This window comes from Camellia sinensis, chromosome 7, assembly GCF_055761805.1.
Source record: "Camellia sinensis isolate YWXY chromosome 7, ASM5576180v1, whole genome shotgun sequence".
NCBI classification, from domain to species: domain Eukaryota; kingdom Viridiplantae; phylum Streptophyta; class Magnoliopsida; order Ericales; family Theaceae; genus Camellia; species Camellia sinensis.
Window position 1 is genome coordinate 75,232,936 of NC_138967.1, and position 20,372 is coordinate 75,253,307.

The following is a 20,372-nucleotide window of genomic DNA, read 5'->3' on the forward strand; positions in this document are numbered from 1 at the left end:
TATGGGGAAAGTTTAGTTACACTTACTAGCTACAATTGGGAGAAGGAAGAGTTGAGGGGGGAAGCAATTTATGTTGAAAATCCCCTTATAGGTTATTTGCGAAAAGTGAGGAAGCTTAGAAGGGCGGGTGTTTGGGAATATTAGGTTGAAGAGGAAGGATACAGAATGTTATTCTCTAAGGAGTCAGAGCTCGAAAAGGAATAGATAGTACGAAGATGGGGATATTTTTTTTTTTTTTTTTTTTTATCAGCAAAAGAAAACTTTATTGAAGGAAACATACAAAATATGATAGAGTATATCAATAAAGAGGAGCTTGGAGCTTTAGTGAGAGACCAACAAACAAAGCAAAAACAACAAAGGCAATCAACAAAACAACCACTAGATGCAGCCATTGATGAGCTTAGCAGAACAACATGACAGCTTCAGCAGACAACCAACAGATTAGATCAATAACTAATAGATTAGATCAGCATCTTAGCCACTAATAGCAGACTACCAACAGATTAGTTCATCAATCACACCCTCTTAATAGTCGCCATAATTACCAAGACAGCGCTGAGCAAACCATAAACTACCAGACTAGCACCAAGACTAACACCAGGACTGATAGCAGACGAACAGATCAGCAAGCCAATTAGACTAATCACCCAGCACTTCAATCAATGACATCTCCTCAACTTAATACACCATAACCTTTCACTCATGCAGTGCAGATTACGACAGAATACAGCTCAAAGACAGAATACAACTGCTGATGCTCATCCTTTCAGATTATGACCCACAAAACTAAAGAATACTGTTGATGCTCTAACAACATAGGCACCTTTTAACCTCAATAGTAAAGCCTGATTTGCCTCCAATTGACAACCACATCCTCGACTGAGAAGGGGGAGTCCTTATGAGAAGCTTTGAACCAAAGAGCTAATCTGATCTTGATTAGTTCCCACAAATCTGCAGAATTAGGATGAGCATCACTAAAAACACACTCATTCCTATGCTTCCAAAGAGACTAGAGAACTACTAGTGGAATTGCTTCCCAAAATTTCCTGAGTGGATGCTTAAATTTACCACCCCTCCACCAATTGAACAGGCCTGCCACAAATTGTGGAATACACCATTGAAGCCTCCAGTCAAGTAACACTGATGACCAAATGGTCCAAGAGAAATGGCAATGAAGTAGAACATGAGAAGCAGATTCAGGAGCCATTTTGCAGAAAATACATAAAGGTGAAACATTGTTGCCAAGAATGCTAATATTTAGCAGAAAAACATCTATTTTGATTATATTTTTCCAGACTAACCATCCAAAAACATGGACTTTGGGGGGGTAAGATATTTCTCTAAACGAACTTGCAAATGTTGAGATGAGGCCCAAGGAGAGAATTGCAAAGAAAATATAAAGAAGACACGGAGAAATCACTAGAACCTAAGGCTGCAGAGGACCACACTAGGTTGTCAGCACTGTTAAGGCTCAAGAGGGGAGCAGAGGATGACAAAATAATCAACCTAGCTTCAGCAACCACTTCCTAGGCATATAGTACTCTTCTATAGGGAAAGTTCCAAACAGTAGTGCTGGTTTTCCTGGCATAAAATTCATGAAGAAATCCATTCTTATCAGCAGATAGGTTGAAAAGAGAAGGGAACTCATCCTTGAGATAGGCAGATCTACACCACTTATCATGCCAAAATCTGATAGGATTGTCGTCCCCCTCCTTAATTTGGCAGTTATCCAAGAAGAAGTTAAAAGTATTCGAACTATGAACCCCTATGAAGATAATGTCCTTGCATATCCTGGAGAGCTTGTAGGAGGATTGCACAGGGGGATGCCAACACTCTGCTTCAATCTTATACTTGTTGCATATAACTTTTCTCCATAATGCAGTAATTTGATTTCCAAATTTCCACCACCATTTGAGAAACAAGCATGCATTAACATCCCTAATCCTTCTAATGCCCAGGCCTCCATGGGGAACACTCTTTGTAACCTCTAACCATTTTACCAAATGTACTTTTCTTTTTAGACCATTACCACTCCATGAGAAAGCAGCCTCAATCTTTTCAATTTCACGAGCCACACCTTCAGGCATCTTTAAGAGGGAGAGATAGTACACAGGGAGACTTGAGAGGACAGACTAATCAAGGTTAACCTCCCTGCAAAGGATAGAATTTTCCTCTTCCAACCTGATAGTCTAGATCTAATATTATCAAGCACAGGCTTTCAGGTTGATTTTCTACCTGGGTTGGCTCCTAAAGGCAGCCTCAAAAATTTCAGTGGCAAGCTTTGCACCTTGCAATTCAAAAGCTTTGCAAAGGCATGTAGAGACACATCAACCACACCCACACCACAGACAACACTCTTGTGATAATTGATTCTGGTGCCAGAAAGAACTTCAAAGCATCAAAGGAGTCTTTTGATAATCACCACCTCATGTCAGCATCATAGAAGAGAATTGAGTCATCAACAAATTGAAGGTGCGATATAAGAACCTCATTACCCCAACCAAAGCACCATGAAGGATGCCAAGATTCAGTGCTCTATTCAGGAGAATGTTGAGCCCCTCAGCCACTATATTGAAAAGGAACGGAGATAAAGGATCACCTTGGCAGAGTCCTCTTTGCAGTGAGAACTCATTAGTTGGTGAAACATTCATGAAGATGGAAATTCTGGATGTAGACATGCAAGCTTTCATCCAAGAGACCCATTTAGCCCCAAATCCGAAGATGGACATCAAAGAGAACAAGAACTCCCAGTTTACTGAATCAAAAGCTTTCTCAAAATCTAGTTTGATAATCAACCCTTGTTGCTTGGCCTTCTTCCATCCATCGACTACTTCATTAGCAATAAACACCCTATCTAGGATATTTCTACCCCCTATAAAAGCAGTCTGAGTGTCACAAATAATGGAGGGCATCACTGACTTTAATTTATGCATTAGAACTTTTGCTAAGATCTTGTATGTAGAACCAACTAGGCTAATAGGTCTATAGTCGGACAGATTCATGTGATTAGCAATCTTGGGAATAAGTGAAATGAAAGAGCTGTTGATTCCTTAGGTGAGACTGCTGTGGTTGTGAAAATCTTGAAAGAATTGCATGATCTCATGTTTCATTACTCTCCAAAACTTCTGATAGCATAGGAGGTTAAACCCATCGAGACCTAGTGCCTTGTTGCTATTTCTCTCTTTAATGGTAACCTATACCTCTGCTTCAGTGAAAGCTGATACAAGTTGGTGGGAGATAGCATTGACCTCAATTAATCTGAACTCCCCTCCCAAAACAGGCCTATTAACCCAATTTTCCTTGAAATGTTTCCTGAAACGAAGGAAAACCTTATGTTTAACTCTACTAGGTTCCTGCAAGGATACACCATTTACTGAGATGGAATTTATCATATTTCTATTGTGTCTGGTGCTTGTAACAGCATAAAAGAATCTAGTATTTTTGTCCCCATGCAGAGACCAGTTCATTCTGGATTGTTGATGCCATAACTATTCCACCCTTCTATAGAGTTTCCACATTTCACATCTAGCCTCTCTTCTTTCCAGCCATTTCTGAATCAAGCAGTACTCTTTCCTCTACAATTCTGTCTAAGGCATGAAATTCCTCCTCTGTAGCCTTGAGTTTAGTGGTAACATTGCCAAACACTTCAGTATTCCATAACTTTAATTCCACCTTAAGGTGCTTCAGTTTTTGCTGCATTATAAAGCCTGTCCAACCAATGACAGTAATGTTCTCCCAGTAAGAAATGAAAAGGTGAGAAAAATTAGGATGCAAGGTCCAAACGTTAATAAACCTGAAGGGCTTAGGGTCCCAATCTTTTTCATCCTCCATTATCAATAGAGGGCAATGATTTGATATTAACCTAGGCAGGCCCCAGAGCTTCATTTTGAAGTGAATCAACCATTCTGGGTTGAGCATGATTCTATCAATTCTACTCCATTTCTGGGCCTCTTGAGAATTACACCAAGTGTAAGATCGCCCAAGAAGGGGCAGGTCACTCAATTTACGTTTGTCTATAAACTTATTAAGTTGATTCATTCCCTATTTCTTCTGACACATCCAACTCTCTCTCCCATGAGCCTTATTTCATTAAGATTACCTCCCAAGCAGCAAGGGTTGAGGAAGGAGTCCTTGAGCTTGATTATGGATTCCAAAGAATGGATCGACTACTAACATCATTAGGTGCATATACATTTAGAAGAACACAATCAAAAGAGTTGTAGAGCGTACCTGAGAGAAGAATAAACCTCTTGTTGTAGCAGCTCCCAGATAGTTGGAAAACATCTGGGTCCCAAATGCAAAGGAGCCCTCCTGTAGTGCCATTAGGATCCACAGACATAAACTCCACTTTCCTATTTTCCCAAAGGCCACGATGTGACGACCCTGCCACATATAACATTTTATATTTAATTAATCAAGGTGATTTGGATTTTAATTAATAAGTGGCTCAAGAAGATAAAATTGATAAGCTGAATCAATTTAATTTTAAATACGGACCCGTTTGGGAGTTTAATTAATATTTGGTTCAATTTAGTAAAATTAAGATTTGATTAATGGGGTCCAAATTGGAGTCAATTAAGTTACTAATAAGGTTTGAGAAATTAAGATTATTATGAATTAAGTTTATTTATGAGGTGTTCAATTGAATATATAATTTATTGACGGAGATTTTGAGTTTGATTTGGAATTGAAGACCTTAATGGCTTGGGAAACCAAGATTAATGATGGAAATGAATTTAATTTAACATTTGGGGTCTTTTTGGGAAACTGATTGAAAATCTGATTCAGTTAATAGTTTAATTATACTTAATTGGGCTTTAATGGAAGTCAAATTAGACTAATTAAATCATGTGGAATTTATGATTAGTAGTAATTAATTTAATTACGTGTTAATTAAAATTTATAAAGACTACGTGTTATTTAATTAAGCTAATCTTAATCATAAATCAAATTAAGGATGAATCTAGAATTGTGAGTGTGTGTGGGTGTGCAGTGAAATTAGATATGTGTATATTGTTGTTGTGCTGGCAGCTTGGATCTGTGCATGTGTGTAGTGTGGATGCCTCAAGAGAAGTTGTGTGTGTGTGTGACACGTGCTGGAAATTAGATTCAAACACATAGAAAAGAGAAAAGAGAGAACTAAGAGACTGAGAGAAAGAGAGAGACTGTGAGAGAGAGAGAGAGAGAGAGAGTTCAACCAAATGAAGAAGAAGAAAAGAAGAGGGTTTTATGGGATATCAAAATCCAAGCTAAAGATTATGGAAAATTCATCATAAGGTAAGAAATTTCATCATTTTTCTAGTATTGTTTAATTAATCTAGACAAAAATTGATTCAAAGTGGATTTTGAGAGGATTAAAAATAAAGATTTGAAGATCAATTATATAAATTGATAAAATTTGGGTTTTGCATGTAAAATCAAGTTAGGTTGAAGAATATGAGTTATGATTCTTAAGATTTGTTAAGTTTGAGTTTAATTTTAAGAATTATTCTTGAATTGAGTCCCATAGATTACATACAACAAGATTTATTTGAAGATTTGATCCATGCAATGGAGTTAGGTTCAAATTTATGGAAATTAACTTAGAAATTAATCACTTTGGGTTTGAAGTTAGTTGTTTTCACATGAAATTGAGTTTCAATTGTACATGCATTATGAATTTTTCAAGAGTTTTGAAAGTTTAATTCATGTTTTAAAATTTGTGGGTTTGAAATTGGGTTTGATATGGAGAAAATAAATCAAATCTAAATTTGGACAAATTTGGAAATAAATTATAATTTATATTTGAGAATCAAAAATTAGTTTGATTTTGATTTTGATTTGAATTTCTTACATGTAAATATTTTTGAAAGGGCTTTATAGCTTTAATTTATGTTTTATAAAACAAAGAAAGAAGAATGATGGACTTATTATACTCATGAAATTATTGATTTTAATCTTAATGATCAAAGAGATTTTAGTTATGGGTTCATCTTTATTAATAAAATTACATGTTTAAATTGGTTCATGCAAGAGTTTAAGTTTTGAAAATGTGTTTGGAAATTATTTTGTTGGCTTTGAAAGCACAGAAAATTTGTTGGCCGCTCGAGTGGTAAAGTCGCCGCTCGAGTGGTAAAGTCACCGCTCGAGCAAACATTAAGGCCAACCAGTATTTTTACAAAGCTTTGCAGACCGCTCGAGCGCACCTTTGGTCGCTCGAGCGAGAACCCTATTTTTAGTAATTTTTGACTAACTCTTTTAAATGTATAATTGCATCCTCATGACATTCTAAGTATTCTTAGGCACCAATTGGACTCACATAGTCATGGAATGAGCTAGAAACGCATAAAGAGAGTTGAATTAAAATGAAATAAATATTGAATGGTGCTTCTATTGCGTTTTTGTTATGTGATTTGTTTAGGTGGACGTCCAAGGCCTTATATCGACTTAACCCACTGTGAATAGTAACTTTATAAAGATATGTTCAAGTAATTTATTTTTGAAATTGTTATTGTTCTTGAAATCAATATGCAACCGATCGATTGGTTTATTAAAATGTTATTTTCTATGAATGAATGAAGTTTACTTTTGAAACTGTAATGTGGCATCCCTTGAGCATAGACTCTTGCCTAGGGGCGACAATACCATAGCTATTGGATTGATTGAAACACAGAGATCTCTAATGTTTGACCCTTCATGGTCCATTGGTTTGACCCTCCGTGGTCCATTGGTTTGACCCTTCGTGGTCCATTGGCTTGACCCTCCGTGGTCCATAGATATTAGAATATTATTGTTTCATGGATGTGCCACTCAAATTAATATTGAAAGATATCGATGATGAAATTTATTGATTAATGAGAGATGATTATTGATATTTGATTGACCTATGTTATTGAACTTCATTCATTTAACCTCTTTATTCTATTATTACTCGCTGGGTTTTAGCTTACTATTTATATGTATATATAGGTGAGCAAACTAAGTAACAAGGATAGAGAAAGCCTTGGAGTCTACCCGTGTCAACCTTTTGAAGAGCTTTCGGAATGGAGCAAGTTAGGCTCGTGTACAGCCAAGAAAATCAGCCCCGTTAGCTTTGTCAAAGTTTGGTACTTTGCTGAGTCTTAAACGTATATGTGTGTGAGATATAAAAGATTTGTATATGTTTATAATTTATTATTATATCATGTAGGTACAAGCTCAATGGACATTTTTATTTTTGTTTTGCTTCCGCCTTAGGCCTTGATATGGTATTAAATATTTTGAAATTTTGTCTTTGAGGCCGAAGGTAATCTAGGATTACTGGTCAGTCATGACTTTAAACCCATAGGGGCGGGTTTGGGTCGTAACACACGAGCTGCAAAATCTGAAACCACTACTTTTTTAGTTTCTTAAAGGAATGCAACATCAATGTTCCTATCTCTTAAAAGACGTTTGATTCTGCCCCTCTTTTCAGGCTTATCAATTCCTCTAACATTCTAAGAAAGTAGCTTCATGGAGACCAATTGATACACTGTAAGGCCCCCAGCCACTACTATCACAGCTTTGTCTAGCCCTCTTTGTTGATTCTCTCTTTATCCTTCAGCTCTAGGTCAGTAATCTTGTCTAGCACAACAACTTCTTTATCCTTAAAATTAATTCCAAGTTTCTCCCCCAAGTTAATGGTTGCTTTAGCTTCTTTAAGGAGAAAGCTATTTGAACTTGAGTCTCTCTCAGACAGATCTGAGTGAAAGTAGGTGGTCTATCATGGCTTGGATCCTGAAGCCCCAGAATCCCCAATCCAGATGGACTAACATTTTTATGTGGGCCTGAGGACAATGCTTTACTACTGCTAGGTCTGGTAACAGGTAGTATAGCTGGTTTAAAAATAGGGCCTTGAAGTAAATGCTTACCATGTGATTGGGCTAAGTCCACCTCAAGAATAATGCCAGGCCCAAGATCTTCTTTTGGTCCACTAAGACTTCTGATAAAGCCAGTTGATAAAACTTCCTCAGCACTCCTCAGGGGGTCAACATAGCTTTTTGGGTAGGGTGCTAGCTCCTCCATCATTGCTTCTTTCACTCCTACTGCACTAGCATGGCTGAGCCTCTCATCACACAAAGTCTTCTCAATCACTGTGTCAACCATCCTCTCCATTGTAGCACTGATTGAGTCCTTTCCTGTGTGTTACCTCATTGGAATAAGCAACTGCCGCACGAACGTCTTTCACACCTATTACAACAGTGGTATTGCTAAGCTGCTTATCACACTAGGTCTCCTCAACCACTGTTTCCACTTTCTCACCACTGTTGCACTGTGTGAGCCTCCTATCACCAGAGTGATCATTCCTCTGTGCCACCATATCATCATCAACCTTCTCCATGCAACACTTCTTTGGAAAATTAATTGCCCCTACCCTGTAAAAGCCTACATTGGAGTTGCGATCATCATGCTCAATGTGTGAGCTGCTAAAAGACTCTACTGGGTTGTCAAGATGGTCCTCATACACAAGTATAGGGTGGAGTTTGCCCTTGTACTCCAGATTTATTGTTGAGGAGATGAACTCCATGCAAGATGTAACCACTTTGATTCTGGAGTATGAGAAGGACTTAGGTTGACTGATATCACCCTCCAAGTTAAGAACTGCCCCCACAAGCTTCCAATGTTGTTTTGTGTGTTCCTATTCCAAAGGTTGAGCGGTATGCCATAACACCTTAGCCACACAAATCTCTCCTGCTGGATTTGGAGTCCTGGCTGCCATTCCAATACATACTGACTCCAATCTTTAAACCATTCCTTAATATTGTGGATGTTTGATTGCAACTTCGCTTGGGATTTAAAAATCACGACTACATCGCGACCTCCCCTGTTTTTTACCACAACTTGTGTTATCCCATTCTCCTTCAGGGCCTCTTTGATGCTGTTAGTGGAGTAATCCATATTAAGTCTGATTATGACACTGTCAAAGAGCCAACTATGGCCATCTTCATTTACTTTGATGGTCGTACTTGCTTTCCCAGTGATTTTGCCCCCTTTTAGTACTACTGCGAACGATCTGTGACCAACAAATGGTACTTGACTCCTGCTCGTGGTTGTTTCAAATGCACCTCTGTAGTTTTGGACCCACCTCCTGCTTTGCACATCCTTGTTACTCCTATCATAAGAAGCAATGTTGACTTCGAGAACCTTATCATCCACTAAAAGACCATTTTCTTTCTAAATAGCAATATCTGTTGCTATAGGACAGTCGAATCTCACAAAACCAAATCTTGAGTTGGACACTCTTCTTTTTTTTGAAGGGGATAAAGACGTCTTTCACTATGCCAAACTTGGTGAAGAGCTTGAACAGTGATTTAGCATCCATTAAACTTTGAAGATTGTCCACAAATACTGTGTAGAGGCCCTGCTTTACTTCTTTGCCCCGAGCTCCCCCTCCTCGCCTCTGCTTCACAACCGGAATCCAACCTCCATTACCTTTGGGTGGTCACAAGTCACTCTCTCTCATACTCATCTTTTCCCAAATTTTTAAAGACGAAGATGAGGATATGTAATTCGATTTTCTATCATTTCCTTCTTAATCTTCTATCTTTATTTTAAATTTCATTGTTTTAGAGTGATTTTCTTTCTTTTTTTTTCTTTTTTTTTTAATTTGAAATTTGAGATGGAAGGAAATTTGAATTAGTTGATATTAAAGTAGGTAAGGTAGATCATATTAAATTAAATACGATTAAGCAATGGAACATTTTAATATGTGGTCTCTGTTGTTTTTGTAATTGCTTTTGATGTGTTTCTTATATTCGGCTTCCAGTCTTTCTATTGTATATTATATGTTGAAAATCATATGAATTTTTTATTTTTGTATTAAGGGAGTAATGAAAATAAATGTATGCTCAAAAAAGCCTAGGTTATCAAAGGTATTCAATGGTTCAAATTCAAGAATCAACAAACATTCATTATATTTTTTTTGGCTTCAAATAATGACCACATTTATATCATATATGTATACGTTCTATTTTTCTTTTTCTAGAAAATAGTAAATATTTATAAATATCAAGACAATTACATTAAATTAGACAATTAATTATTTAATAAAGTCCAACAATACATGCTCAATAAGTTATGTCGCATTTTGTTTAACATTCTACATGTCATTATAATATTAATTTAATAAATCTCACTCATGTTGGTTTGTCGTATCAATCATATATTATTAAATTAATACACAACACATGGGTTAGTAGGAAGAGTTAGTAAGTTTTGTGAGTTTGGTTTTGATTTTTAAAATTTAAAATTTATTAATTACGATTTGGTTACGATTTTAAAAAAATTAAAACTCGATAATTACGGTTTAGTTCACGAATTAAGGATAAAAAAAAATCAAGTAAACTTGAAAATGACACGTAAGTTAGTAAGAAGAGTTTGCAAGTTTTGTTGATTTGGTATTGATTCTTAAGAAGAAAAAAAAAAAAAGTTCTCTCTTTTTTTCTCTCTCTCTCTCTCTCTCACATGTGAATGCAAGCAAGCACAAACTATCATTTAGGGCTTTTGAGATGGAGCAAGGTGAAATGGAGGTTAGATTCTAGTCGTCAAGTAGATGAGGGAAGGTGAAGCTCGAGGAAAGGATGCAAGTTATGGTTTACTGTATTTGTGGATAATCTACCAAAAGCAATGAATGCTAAATCCCTATTTAAACTTTTCATAAAGTTTGGGATTGTAAAGGATGTTTTCATCCTTTTAAAAGAAGAAAAGTGACAAACTCAATATTTGGTTTCATGAGATTTGACTATCATATAGCAGTAGAAGTTGCAATTCAAAAAGCAAATGGTCATTGGGGGATGGCATGGTGCTAGAAGTAAAAAATGCTACTTATGGCAAGAGCAATAGATAGGAGTATAGCAAGAGAAGACCCCAGAATACCAGAAGATCTTTTGAAGTAAGTGGAAGTAGGGGTAAAGTACCATTTGTCGGTCAGAGAACCTTCGTGGAGGTACTGAAAAGAGACACAACCACAGTAGCTTGGAAAGCAAGCATGACCATAAGAGTCAATGAAGATGGTCATGGATGGCCTTATGGAAGTGCAATAATCCGACTCAATTCTGAATATTCCACTCAAGACATTAAAAAAGCTTTGAAGAGGAAATGGTCGGATCAGGTGATGGTCAGAAATGGGGGAGGTCGTGATGTAGTGTTGACCTTCAAATCGCAAAAAGAGTTGAAATCAAATATATGCAAGGTAAAAGAATGGTTTAAAGATTGGAGTCAATTTGATGGAATGAAAACCAGGATTTTCATATTGAGTAGGAGAGATGTGTGTGGTTAAGATGTTATGGCACATCCTTAAATCTCTGGAATAGGAACACATTCAACACTATTGGTAGCTTGTGGGGGTCTGTTATTAATCTGGAATGTGATATTAGTCAACCATTATTCTTCTCCCATACCAGAACTAGAGCGGTTACATCATGTATGGAGATTATTAAGAAGACTATAAACTTGGAGTGTAAGGGTGTGTTTGATTGGGGGATTAAGGGAGGGAGGGGAGAAGGGGAGACTATTTACTATTTGGATTGTAATTTATTGGAAGTGGATAATCCGGTGTTTGATTTTTTTTTTTTTAGTTTGCCGGACATGGAGTTCGGCCGGACTTCGTATCCCTCATATGAGGGACAATTGTATCCTGGGGGGGTGGGATTATTTCCATGGGACTATTTACTGTTAGAATTAGGTGGTGAAATGACCATTTTGACCCTTTACTATTTAATTATGTATTATATTTAGTAAAATTCAATAAAATTTAAATGTCTCAATTTGAAAGTAAAATAATTTTATTTAACTTTTTATTGATGTTTTATTTATTTAATTTTTTAAAACAATTTTTTATAGATATTTTAATGATGTTTTATTTTAAAATTTTGTTAGATATTTTATTTAATTTCATTATTCAAATTTTAATAGATGTTTTATTTAATTTCATTATTTAATTATTATTATTTTTAAAAATAAATTTATTTAAAATTTTAATTAAAAAATAACATATATTTTTATTGATATTTTATTTATTTAATTTTTAAAAAATAAATTTATTTAATTTTGTAAAAACATAAAATAAAATAAATTTTTATTTAATCTAGCTAAAAATAATTAAAATATTAAAGATATGTTTAATATTACTATTATTTAGTAAACAATTGAAAGGGTAAAATAGTCTTTTGCTCATTTATCCTATCCAGTCCGTCCAACCAAACATTAGATTCATTAAAAATAGTCTTTTCTAGACTTCTAATCCCCTGAGAAAACAAGCACGGGATACAATCCAATCCAACCAAATAGTTCGGGGGATTCACAGTCCCAAGATTCAAGTCCGATGGATTCTAATCCCCCTTTATCCAGTCTGTCTAATCAAACATACCCTAAAGGTAAATTGTCATGACCCACCCCAGTGCCTAGGGCTGGATTCACAATGAGCTAATTTCTAAAATTTTCAAGATTAATTTTACAGCAAAACAAAATAAAAGATATAGATAAATATTTGAAGTGTACATGAGAATTATTATAACATAAGTTAGATAATAATTACAAGTAAATACAAAAAAAGAAAAAAAAAAGAAAAAGAAATATGGTGTTCATCTCAAATCTGGGTCCTGATTAGTGGGGTAAAACCATTCTTCTTTAAGTTTCTTTACCTGAAAGGGGTTTTAACGGCTATAAGCACATGGTAGGGTGAGAAATATTATACTAAGAGCGTAAGGGTATACAAATCACCATGGATAATTATTTAGGCTTTTGGTTCGAATAAATTATTTTAAATAATAGATACATAATACAAAAATCATATATGTAAAATAATCATAACCACGGGACAGAACAAACAGAACAGAGGGTCAATGGATTCATGACAGACAAAGGGTCACAATGTGACAAATCAGAGGGCCAATGGTTATTTAAGTTCCTCTAGGTATCGGACTGTCAGAGGGTCACTAAAGTGGCAATTCAGATGGCCAATGGTTATTTAAGTCTCCCAATACATGGGACCTCTGTGGTGGTATTTATAAAAATAAACGTTTATAACTCATTGTCATAAATTTCAAAATTTAAACAAATATATCTATGGATTTAATTTTAAACAAATATGGCTTATAAAATTAATAAAAACATGATTTGCATAAGATAATTCATAAAAATAACAAAACAATTTATGACTACTCTAGACATAATATAACTCACCTTAATATTGATCCTTACTTATTTCTTCTTCTTCTTCTTTTTTTTTTATTTTTTTATTTTTGTTACTCCTAGTTATTGCCCGATCCCTCCCTTTTATACTTGGGCTCCAAGGAGATGATTCACTCTTTACCAAGGTGAATCATCATCAAAGCATTAAATTTCCTACAGGTGGCCTAAGTTTGATATGTCACCGTTGTGCACAAGTGTACTTAGGGGTGCAACTCGGGCGGGTTCGGTCGGGTTGGGGGTCTGCCCAAGCCCGACCCGAATTGTATTTGGCAGTGTCCAAGCCCGCCCAAGCCCGACCATGAACCCGAGCATTGCTGCCCAAGCCCGGCCCGAGCTTTGTATTTTGAGCTCGGGTTAGCCCGAATTGCCCGAATTGCCCGAATTACCCGAATTGCCCGAGTCCAGAAACCTGTAGGTAGATCTAAGGGTAGACATAAAAGATGCTAATCTAATGGTAGAAGACTAACAAAAAAAAAATAATAAATAAAAATTAAGACTAACTCTTTTACTTAATAGAAGACTAACCAAAAAAAAAAATAAAAAATAAAAATTAAGACTAACTCTTTTACTTAATTTATATATATTATATATTATATAATTTATATAATATATTAAATTCAATTCGGGTTCGGGTTGCTCGGGTTGGCCATTGGTTCTGCCCAAGCCCGGCCCGAATTGCAATTCGGGCATCAAAATTTTGCCCAAGCCTGTCCAGATTGCAAGATATAGTTGTCCAAGCCCTAAAAAAACTCGGGCTGGGCTCGGGTTGCTTGGGTTGAGCCCGCCCGAGTTGCACCCTTAAGTGTACTAAACTAAAAGTGCCACCCTTATTTACCTTTCCCTTAATTCTATTCTGACCCCAAAGATTTTTAATAATTTCAAGGTTATTTTAATTTGGCCCCAAATAATATATTAATCACATTGTTATTTTTACATATTTTATTTTATTTTATATTTAATTATTTATTTTTAATTAAATTAATTAAACAATTGGGGTGTCACATAAATTATACCCAATACTAGTGTATGAAGACCATCTCGATCTTACAGTAGATTGCAGTAGAAAGAAGTATAATGGTAAGGAAGATTGCAGCTCCAATGATGTCTGTTGTAGAGAGGTGGAAGAAAATATTTCAGAGGAGTGTTGCAGGGATCATGGAAAATATAATGAGGTGGCAACTGGCTGTGACATGTCTGGTGCTGTGTTGGCTTGTTCCAATGAGATGGCACAAAGTAAGAGGCCCATTTACGGTTGTATGAGAGAGGATGTTGATACAGAAGTTGAAGAGACAAAGGTAAAGGGGGATTCAACAGAGATGAGGCTGCATGCATGAATGAAGCATTGATGGAGGAGTCAAAACACTGCCCAAATAGTAATGATAACATCCAAAGGTGTGTTGAACAAATGTTTACACTTGAGTTCATCAGAAATTTAAGTGGATCTGGAGATGGATTTGGGCCTGGTATCAATCTTGAGGTGGATTTGGCCTATTCACCTACTAGCAGGCCTAGTAACATTAGGTTATTGTCCTTGTGCCCAGAAATTCTATTGGGCCACATGAGGATGCTAGTTCAAATGGTAAGGGTATTATGAGCCTAAATGATCATGGCTAAGTTAAACTAGTTGCCATCATCCTAAAACCCAATCGGAAGGAGAAGAAAAAAGGGAAAAAGAAGGCTCAGATGGAGGGCTTCACCAGTTTTGCTAGACTCTATGGCCGTAAAGCTTCATCAACCGGCAAGCATATCTCCAAGACTGTCATATTCAGGCCAGATGTAGCTGCCATTGCACTCTCAGATCTATTTGAGAGTTATTCGGGTAGGAACAAATATCTCCTTAATGAAGCTAAAGCCACAATACAATTGGGGAAAATTCTTGGAATAAACTTTAAAGGGAAAGATGAGGTAGGTCTAGACAAGATTGTTGATCTTGAGCTTAAGGACAATGAGAGAATTAGCAAGGAGGGAAAGGCAAAGTAGTAAAAGTCTTAGTTGGGAGTTTCAGAGTGTGTCATTTGTTTTTCTCTGAAGCTACTCTCTTGGAATATTAGGGGAATTGGAAAGCCTGAGAAGAAGGGCATAATCAAAAAGCTCCTAAGAGATAGGCATATTGATGTTTCATTTTTTCAAGACACAAATAAATCAATTTCTGATAATGTTGCTAGAGGACTTTGGGGGAGCAGGAATCTAGAGTATATGTCTGTGGATCCCGAAGGAACTGCAGGGAGCTCTTATGCATTTGGGATCTAGATGTTTTCCAATTATTTGGTGGCTGCTGCAACAGGAGGTTCATTTTACTATCAGGTACATTATACAACTCATTTGATTGTGTAATGCTTAACATTTATGCACCCAATAATGCTGGTAGTAGATCCAATTTTTGGAACAGTCAATTAAAGCTCAAGGTTTCTTTCTTGGTGTTTGGAAGGAGAATTTAATGAAATTAGGCACATGGAGGAGATGGTAGGTTGCTCCAAAAGGGACATGGAGATGAAATATCTTAATGAATTCACTAACAAATGTGAGGTTAATGATTTATCTCTTTTTGGAAGAAAATACACTTGGTGTAATGCACAGGAAGAAGAGAAATGAAGTAGAGTCATACTCAGTCCTAAATAGTTGATTAACTTCAAAATGAAGCTTTAGGGGCTGCCTAGACTACTATCTAACAATTGTCCTTTGTTATTGATGGAGAATGAGAGATATTAGGGCCCCAGGCCTTTCAAGGTCATCAATGCCTAGACCTTGCATCCTAATTTTTTCCATCTTTTTGTTAATCTCTGGAAGAATACTACTTTTGATGGTTGGGCTGGGTTTATACTACAACAAAAATTGAAGTACATCAAGCTGGAACTGAAGAAATGAAATATTGATGTGTTTGGAAATGTCTCATCTAAACTCAAGGCTACAGAAGAAGAATTGAATGCATTAGACATTATTGTAGAGGATAGAGTCTTGCTTGGTTTCAAAAAGTAAAGAAGAAAAGAGACAAGAGGTGAAGCGTGGAAGGTATATAGAATGGTGGAGTGGTTATGGCATAAAAAATCTAGATTAAATTGGTCTCTTAATGGAGACAAAAACACTAGATTTTTTCATGTTTTTGCTAGCTCAAGACAGAGTAGAAACATGATCAATTCCATTACAGTTAATAGAATGACTCATGAGGAATCTCGTAGGGTCAAACATGTGGTTTTCTTACATTTTAAGAGTCAATTTACTGAAAGCTGGGCTAAAAAGCCAGTCTTGGAAGGGAAGTTCAAATAAATTGAAGCAAGCCATAATTCATCACCTTGTAGTAGCTTTCTCTGAAGCAAATGTATTGACAACCATTAAAGAGTGTAATAACAACAAAGCACCGGGTCCTGATAGGTTCCACCTGTTGTGCTATCAGAAGTTTTAAAAGATCATGAAGCAGGAGATCATGCAATTTTTTAATGACTTTCACACTTACAGCAGACTTATATCTGTTATCAACAGCTCTTTCATTACACTCATCCCTAAGATGGATAACCTTATTGGCCTCTAACCATGGATCCATTAGTCTTGTGGGTTCTCTTTAAAATTTTTTGGCAAAGGTCCTATCACACAGATTGAAGTTAGTACTGCCCTTATTAATTGGTGAAACCCAGATAGCTTTTATAAGAGGGAGAAACATACTAGATGAGGTGTTTATTGCTAATAAAGTGGTTGGTGGATGGAAGAAGACCAAGAAACAAGGTCTGATTATCAAATTGGATTTTGAGAAAGCCTTTGATTCTATAAACTGGGAATTTTTATTCTCTATGATGTCTTGTTTTGGGTTTGGGGCTAAATGGGTCTCTTGGATGAAAGCTTGTGTGGCCACAGTTAGAATGTCAATACTTGTGAATAGATCACCAACTAATGTGCTTTCACCTCAAAGAAGTCTTGGGCAAGGTAACCCATTATCACCATTCTTGTTCAATAGAGTGGCTGAAGGGCTCAACATTTTTTTTGAATAGAGCGCTTAATCTTGGCATCCTTAAATGAGTGAAAGTTGGGGCCAATGAGGTTCTCATATCTAATCTCTAGTTTGCTGATGACTCAGTACTCTTCTATGAAGCAGATTGGGACTAGTTGGTATTTGTCAACAGAATCTTTAGGTGTTTTGAAGTTCTCTTTAGGCTTAGAATCAACTACTACAAAAGTGTAGTGTATGGTGTTGGTGTGAATGATGAGTTACTGTATTCTCTTGCAAAACTATTGAATAGTAAGGTACATAGCCTCCCTTTGAAATTTTTGGGGCTGCCTCTTAAAGCTAACCCAGGTAGAAAATCAACCTGGATGCCTATGCTTGACAAACTCATATTAAGACTATCGGGCTGGAAAAGAAAATTGCTATCATTTGCAAGTAGATTAACCTTGATAAAGTCTACTCTATCCAACTTACCTGTATATTACCTTTCTTTATTCAAGATGCTTAAAGTAGTGGCAAGAGAGTTTGAGAAGATTGTGTTTTTTGTGGAGTGGCAATGACCTAAAAAGAAAAGTCCATCTAGTAAAATGTGTGGAGGTAACAAAAAGAGTTGATCAAGGAGTTCTAGGCATTAGAAGGATCAAGGTTGTTAATGCATGTTTGCTTCTCAAATAGTGGTGGAAATTTGGAAATCAAATCAATGAACTATGGAGGAGAGTGATTTGCAGCAAATATAAGATTGAGGAAAGTTGTTGGCATTCTCCAATAAGGTCCACTTATAAGCATTCTAGAGTGTGGAATGACATTGTCATCATTGGGGAACATAGTGGGAACATATTTAACTTATATTTGGGTAACTGTCAAATCAAGGTGAGGAATAGAATCATATTTTGGCATGACAAGTGGTACGGGAACATTTGTCTCAAAACTGAGTTTCCTTCTCTTTTCAATCTCTCTATTGATAAGGATGGTTTATTACATCTCTTTTATGCTTGAAAAACCAGCACAGGTGTTTGGAATATTCCCTAGAGAGGAGTGTTACTTGGGAATTGGCTGAAGATATTAGGTTGGCTGCTACCTTATTCTATGCTCATCCTCTAACCTAAGAGAGTATGGACAATCAAGTTTGGTCTGGTGCAGCTACAAGTTCAGGTGATTTCTCAGTGTTTGTACTTTATTCTTTTTGTAACTCTTTTCTTGGCCCTCAGCTCAAAATCAATAAGTTTGTTTGAAGTAATGCCTTACCCCCCAAAGTTCATTTCTTTGGTTGGTTGTCCTGGAAAAACATAATCAAATCAGTTGAATTTTTGCAGAGAATTGACATCTTAGATAGTAGTGTCTCCATTCTTTGCTCCTTTTGTAAATTTGTGTATGAATTTGCTGCTCATGTCCTGCTACATTGCTCATTCTCCTGGTTTATTTGGTCATTTGTGTTGCATAGTTGGCGGTTAAAATGGTGCATTCTAGATTCCGTGAAAAGCCTATACAATTGATGAATGGGTAGGAAATTTAACAGCCTTGACAAGAAAATTTGGAGAGTTTTTCCCTTTGTTGTTCTTTGGTCTTTTTGGAAACTTATGAATGAATGTGTTTTCTTTGAAGCCCAACCTACCTGTGTGAGCTTATCAAAACCAAAACAACTCTTTGGCTCAAAGCATCAATCAAGGATTTTCCCTACTCTGTTGATGATATTGCTTATAATTGGAGGCAAATTAGGGGTTGTTTACTGTTGGTGGCTGCTTACAGTTAGTTGTTGTTGATGCTTTCTTTTCTATGTTTTTTCTTATTTGTTTTCTGTTGGCTGGTTAGTTCCTTACCAACTTGGTAGGTTTTGTTCAAGAGCTTTGTTGCTCTTTGCTTCCCCTCTTCTTTATTGATTGTATCTTTGTTCTTCATCGAAGTAATCAATAAAGTTGTCTTTTGTCCATCCAAAAAAAAAAAAAAAAAATGTTTTGTTGATTTGGTTTCAATTTTTAAAAATTAAAATTTATTAATTACAATTTGGTTTTCGTTCTAAAAAGGGAGATTTTTTTTAAGGTCCCTAACAATAAGATTTTATAAGATAAATGAAATATAATATTTTCATAATAGTTAAGGCCCCTCAACATTTCTACAGAGAAGATTCAACTCAGAGAAACTTTGCCAAACTCAGAGAAATTTCAATTCTTACAGAGAAATTTCAGAATTTCTCTGTGATCATACTAGAGAAATTTCGAAATTTTTCTGAGTCAGGGTCGAAATTTCTCTTAGTGGGTTGAAATTTTTTGAGTTGGGCAAAATTTCTCTGAGTTGAATTTTCTCTGTGAAAATGTTGAGGGACCTTAGCTAATAAAAAAAAACATCTTGGATCTCTCCTATTACGCAAAGTTGGAGAGGGATGTTTCACTAATTTTTTCTTCTAAAAAATTAAAATTTGTTAATTACGGTTTAGTTCACAAATTAAGGCAAAACTGAACATGGCAAAAATATCTATCTATCTATACTCCATATATATAAGTAAATGTAGTGGTCTCTTAAAATCATGCAGGGGAATTAAATAGGTGACAAATTATGCAAGATTTTTAGACTCGGAAATACCAGGTTAAATAAGAAGGCTACATAATGGTATTCTCGGAAGAATCAAAGCTCGAACAGAATGGAGATGAAATTCAGAAGGGTCAGAGTTGGAAGAGGAATAGCTTGTTCAAAGACGAGGATATGTAATTTGATTTTCTCTCATTTTCTTCCTAATCTTCTATCTTTATTTTAATTTTCATTGTTTTAGTAATTTTCTTTTTTCTTTCTTTCATTCTTTTTTTTTTATTATTTTTTTAAAAATTCGAAATGGAAGTAAATTTGTATTAGTTGACAATAAAGTGGGCAAGGTAGATCATATTAAATTAAATATGATTAAGCAATGAAACTTTTTAATATATGTTCTCTGTTGTTTTATAATTGCTTTTGATGTCTATATGGTTTCCTGTCTTTCTATCATACATTATATGTTGAAAAAATCAAATGAATTTATTACCTTTGTATTAAGAGAGTAATAAAGATAAATATATGCTAAAAAAAGCGTAGGTTACTGGAGGTTGTTCAAATTCAAGAATCAACAAACATTCATGTATGAATGTTTTTTTTTTTTTTAAGGGGTGACTTCAAATAATGACCACATTTATATTATATATGTTTTATTTTTCTTTCATCGGTAAGTAGTAAATATTTATTTGGATTTGAATTTTCTTGAGTTGGCAATTTAATTTGAGAGAGG

The 20,372-nt window shown here is 35.6% G+C and overlaps 2 long non-coding RNA genes across 2 annotated transcripts; both read left to right on the plus strand.

Annotated features, from left to right (window-relative positions):
* Positions 1-5,098: 5,098 nt before the first annotated feature.
* On the plus strand, positions 5,099-7,207 carry LOC114282520 (uncharacterized). The gene is made up of 2 exons (XR_003636270.2): positions 5,099-5,277; positions 6,949-7,207. It is a non-coding gene; the product is annotated as an uncharacterized LOC114282520 (long non-coding RNA).
* Positions 7,208-15,996: 8,789 nt separating this feature from the next.
* LOC145795165 (uncharacterized) lies at positions 15,997-20,058 on the plus strand. Its single transcript, XR_014335510.1, has 2 exons — positions 15,997-18,274; positions 19,650-20,058. It is a non-coding gene; the product is annotated as an uncharacterized LOC145795165 (long non-coding RNA).
* The last annotated feature ends 314 nt before the right edge of the window (positions 20,059-20,372 follow it).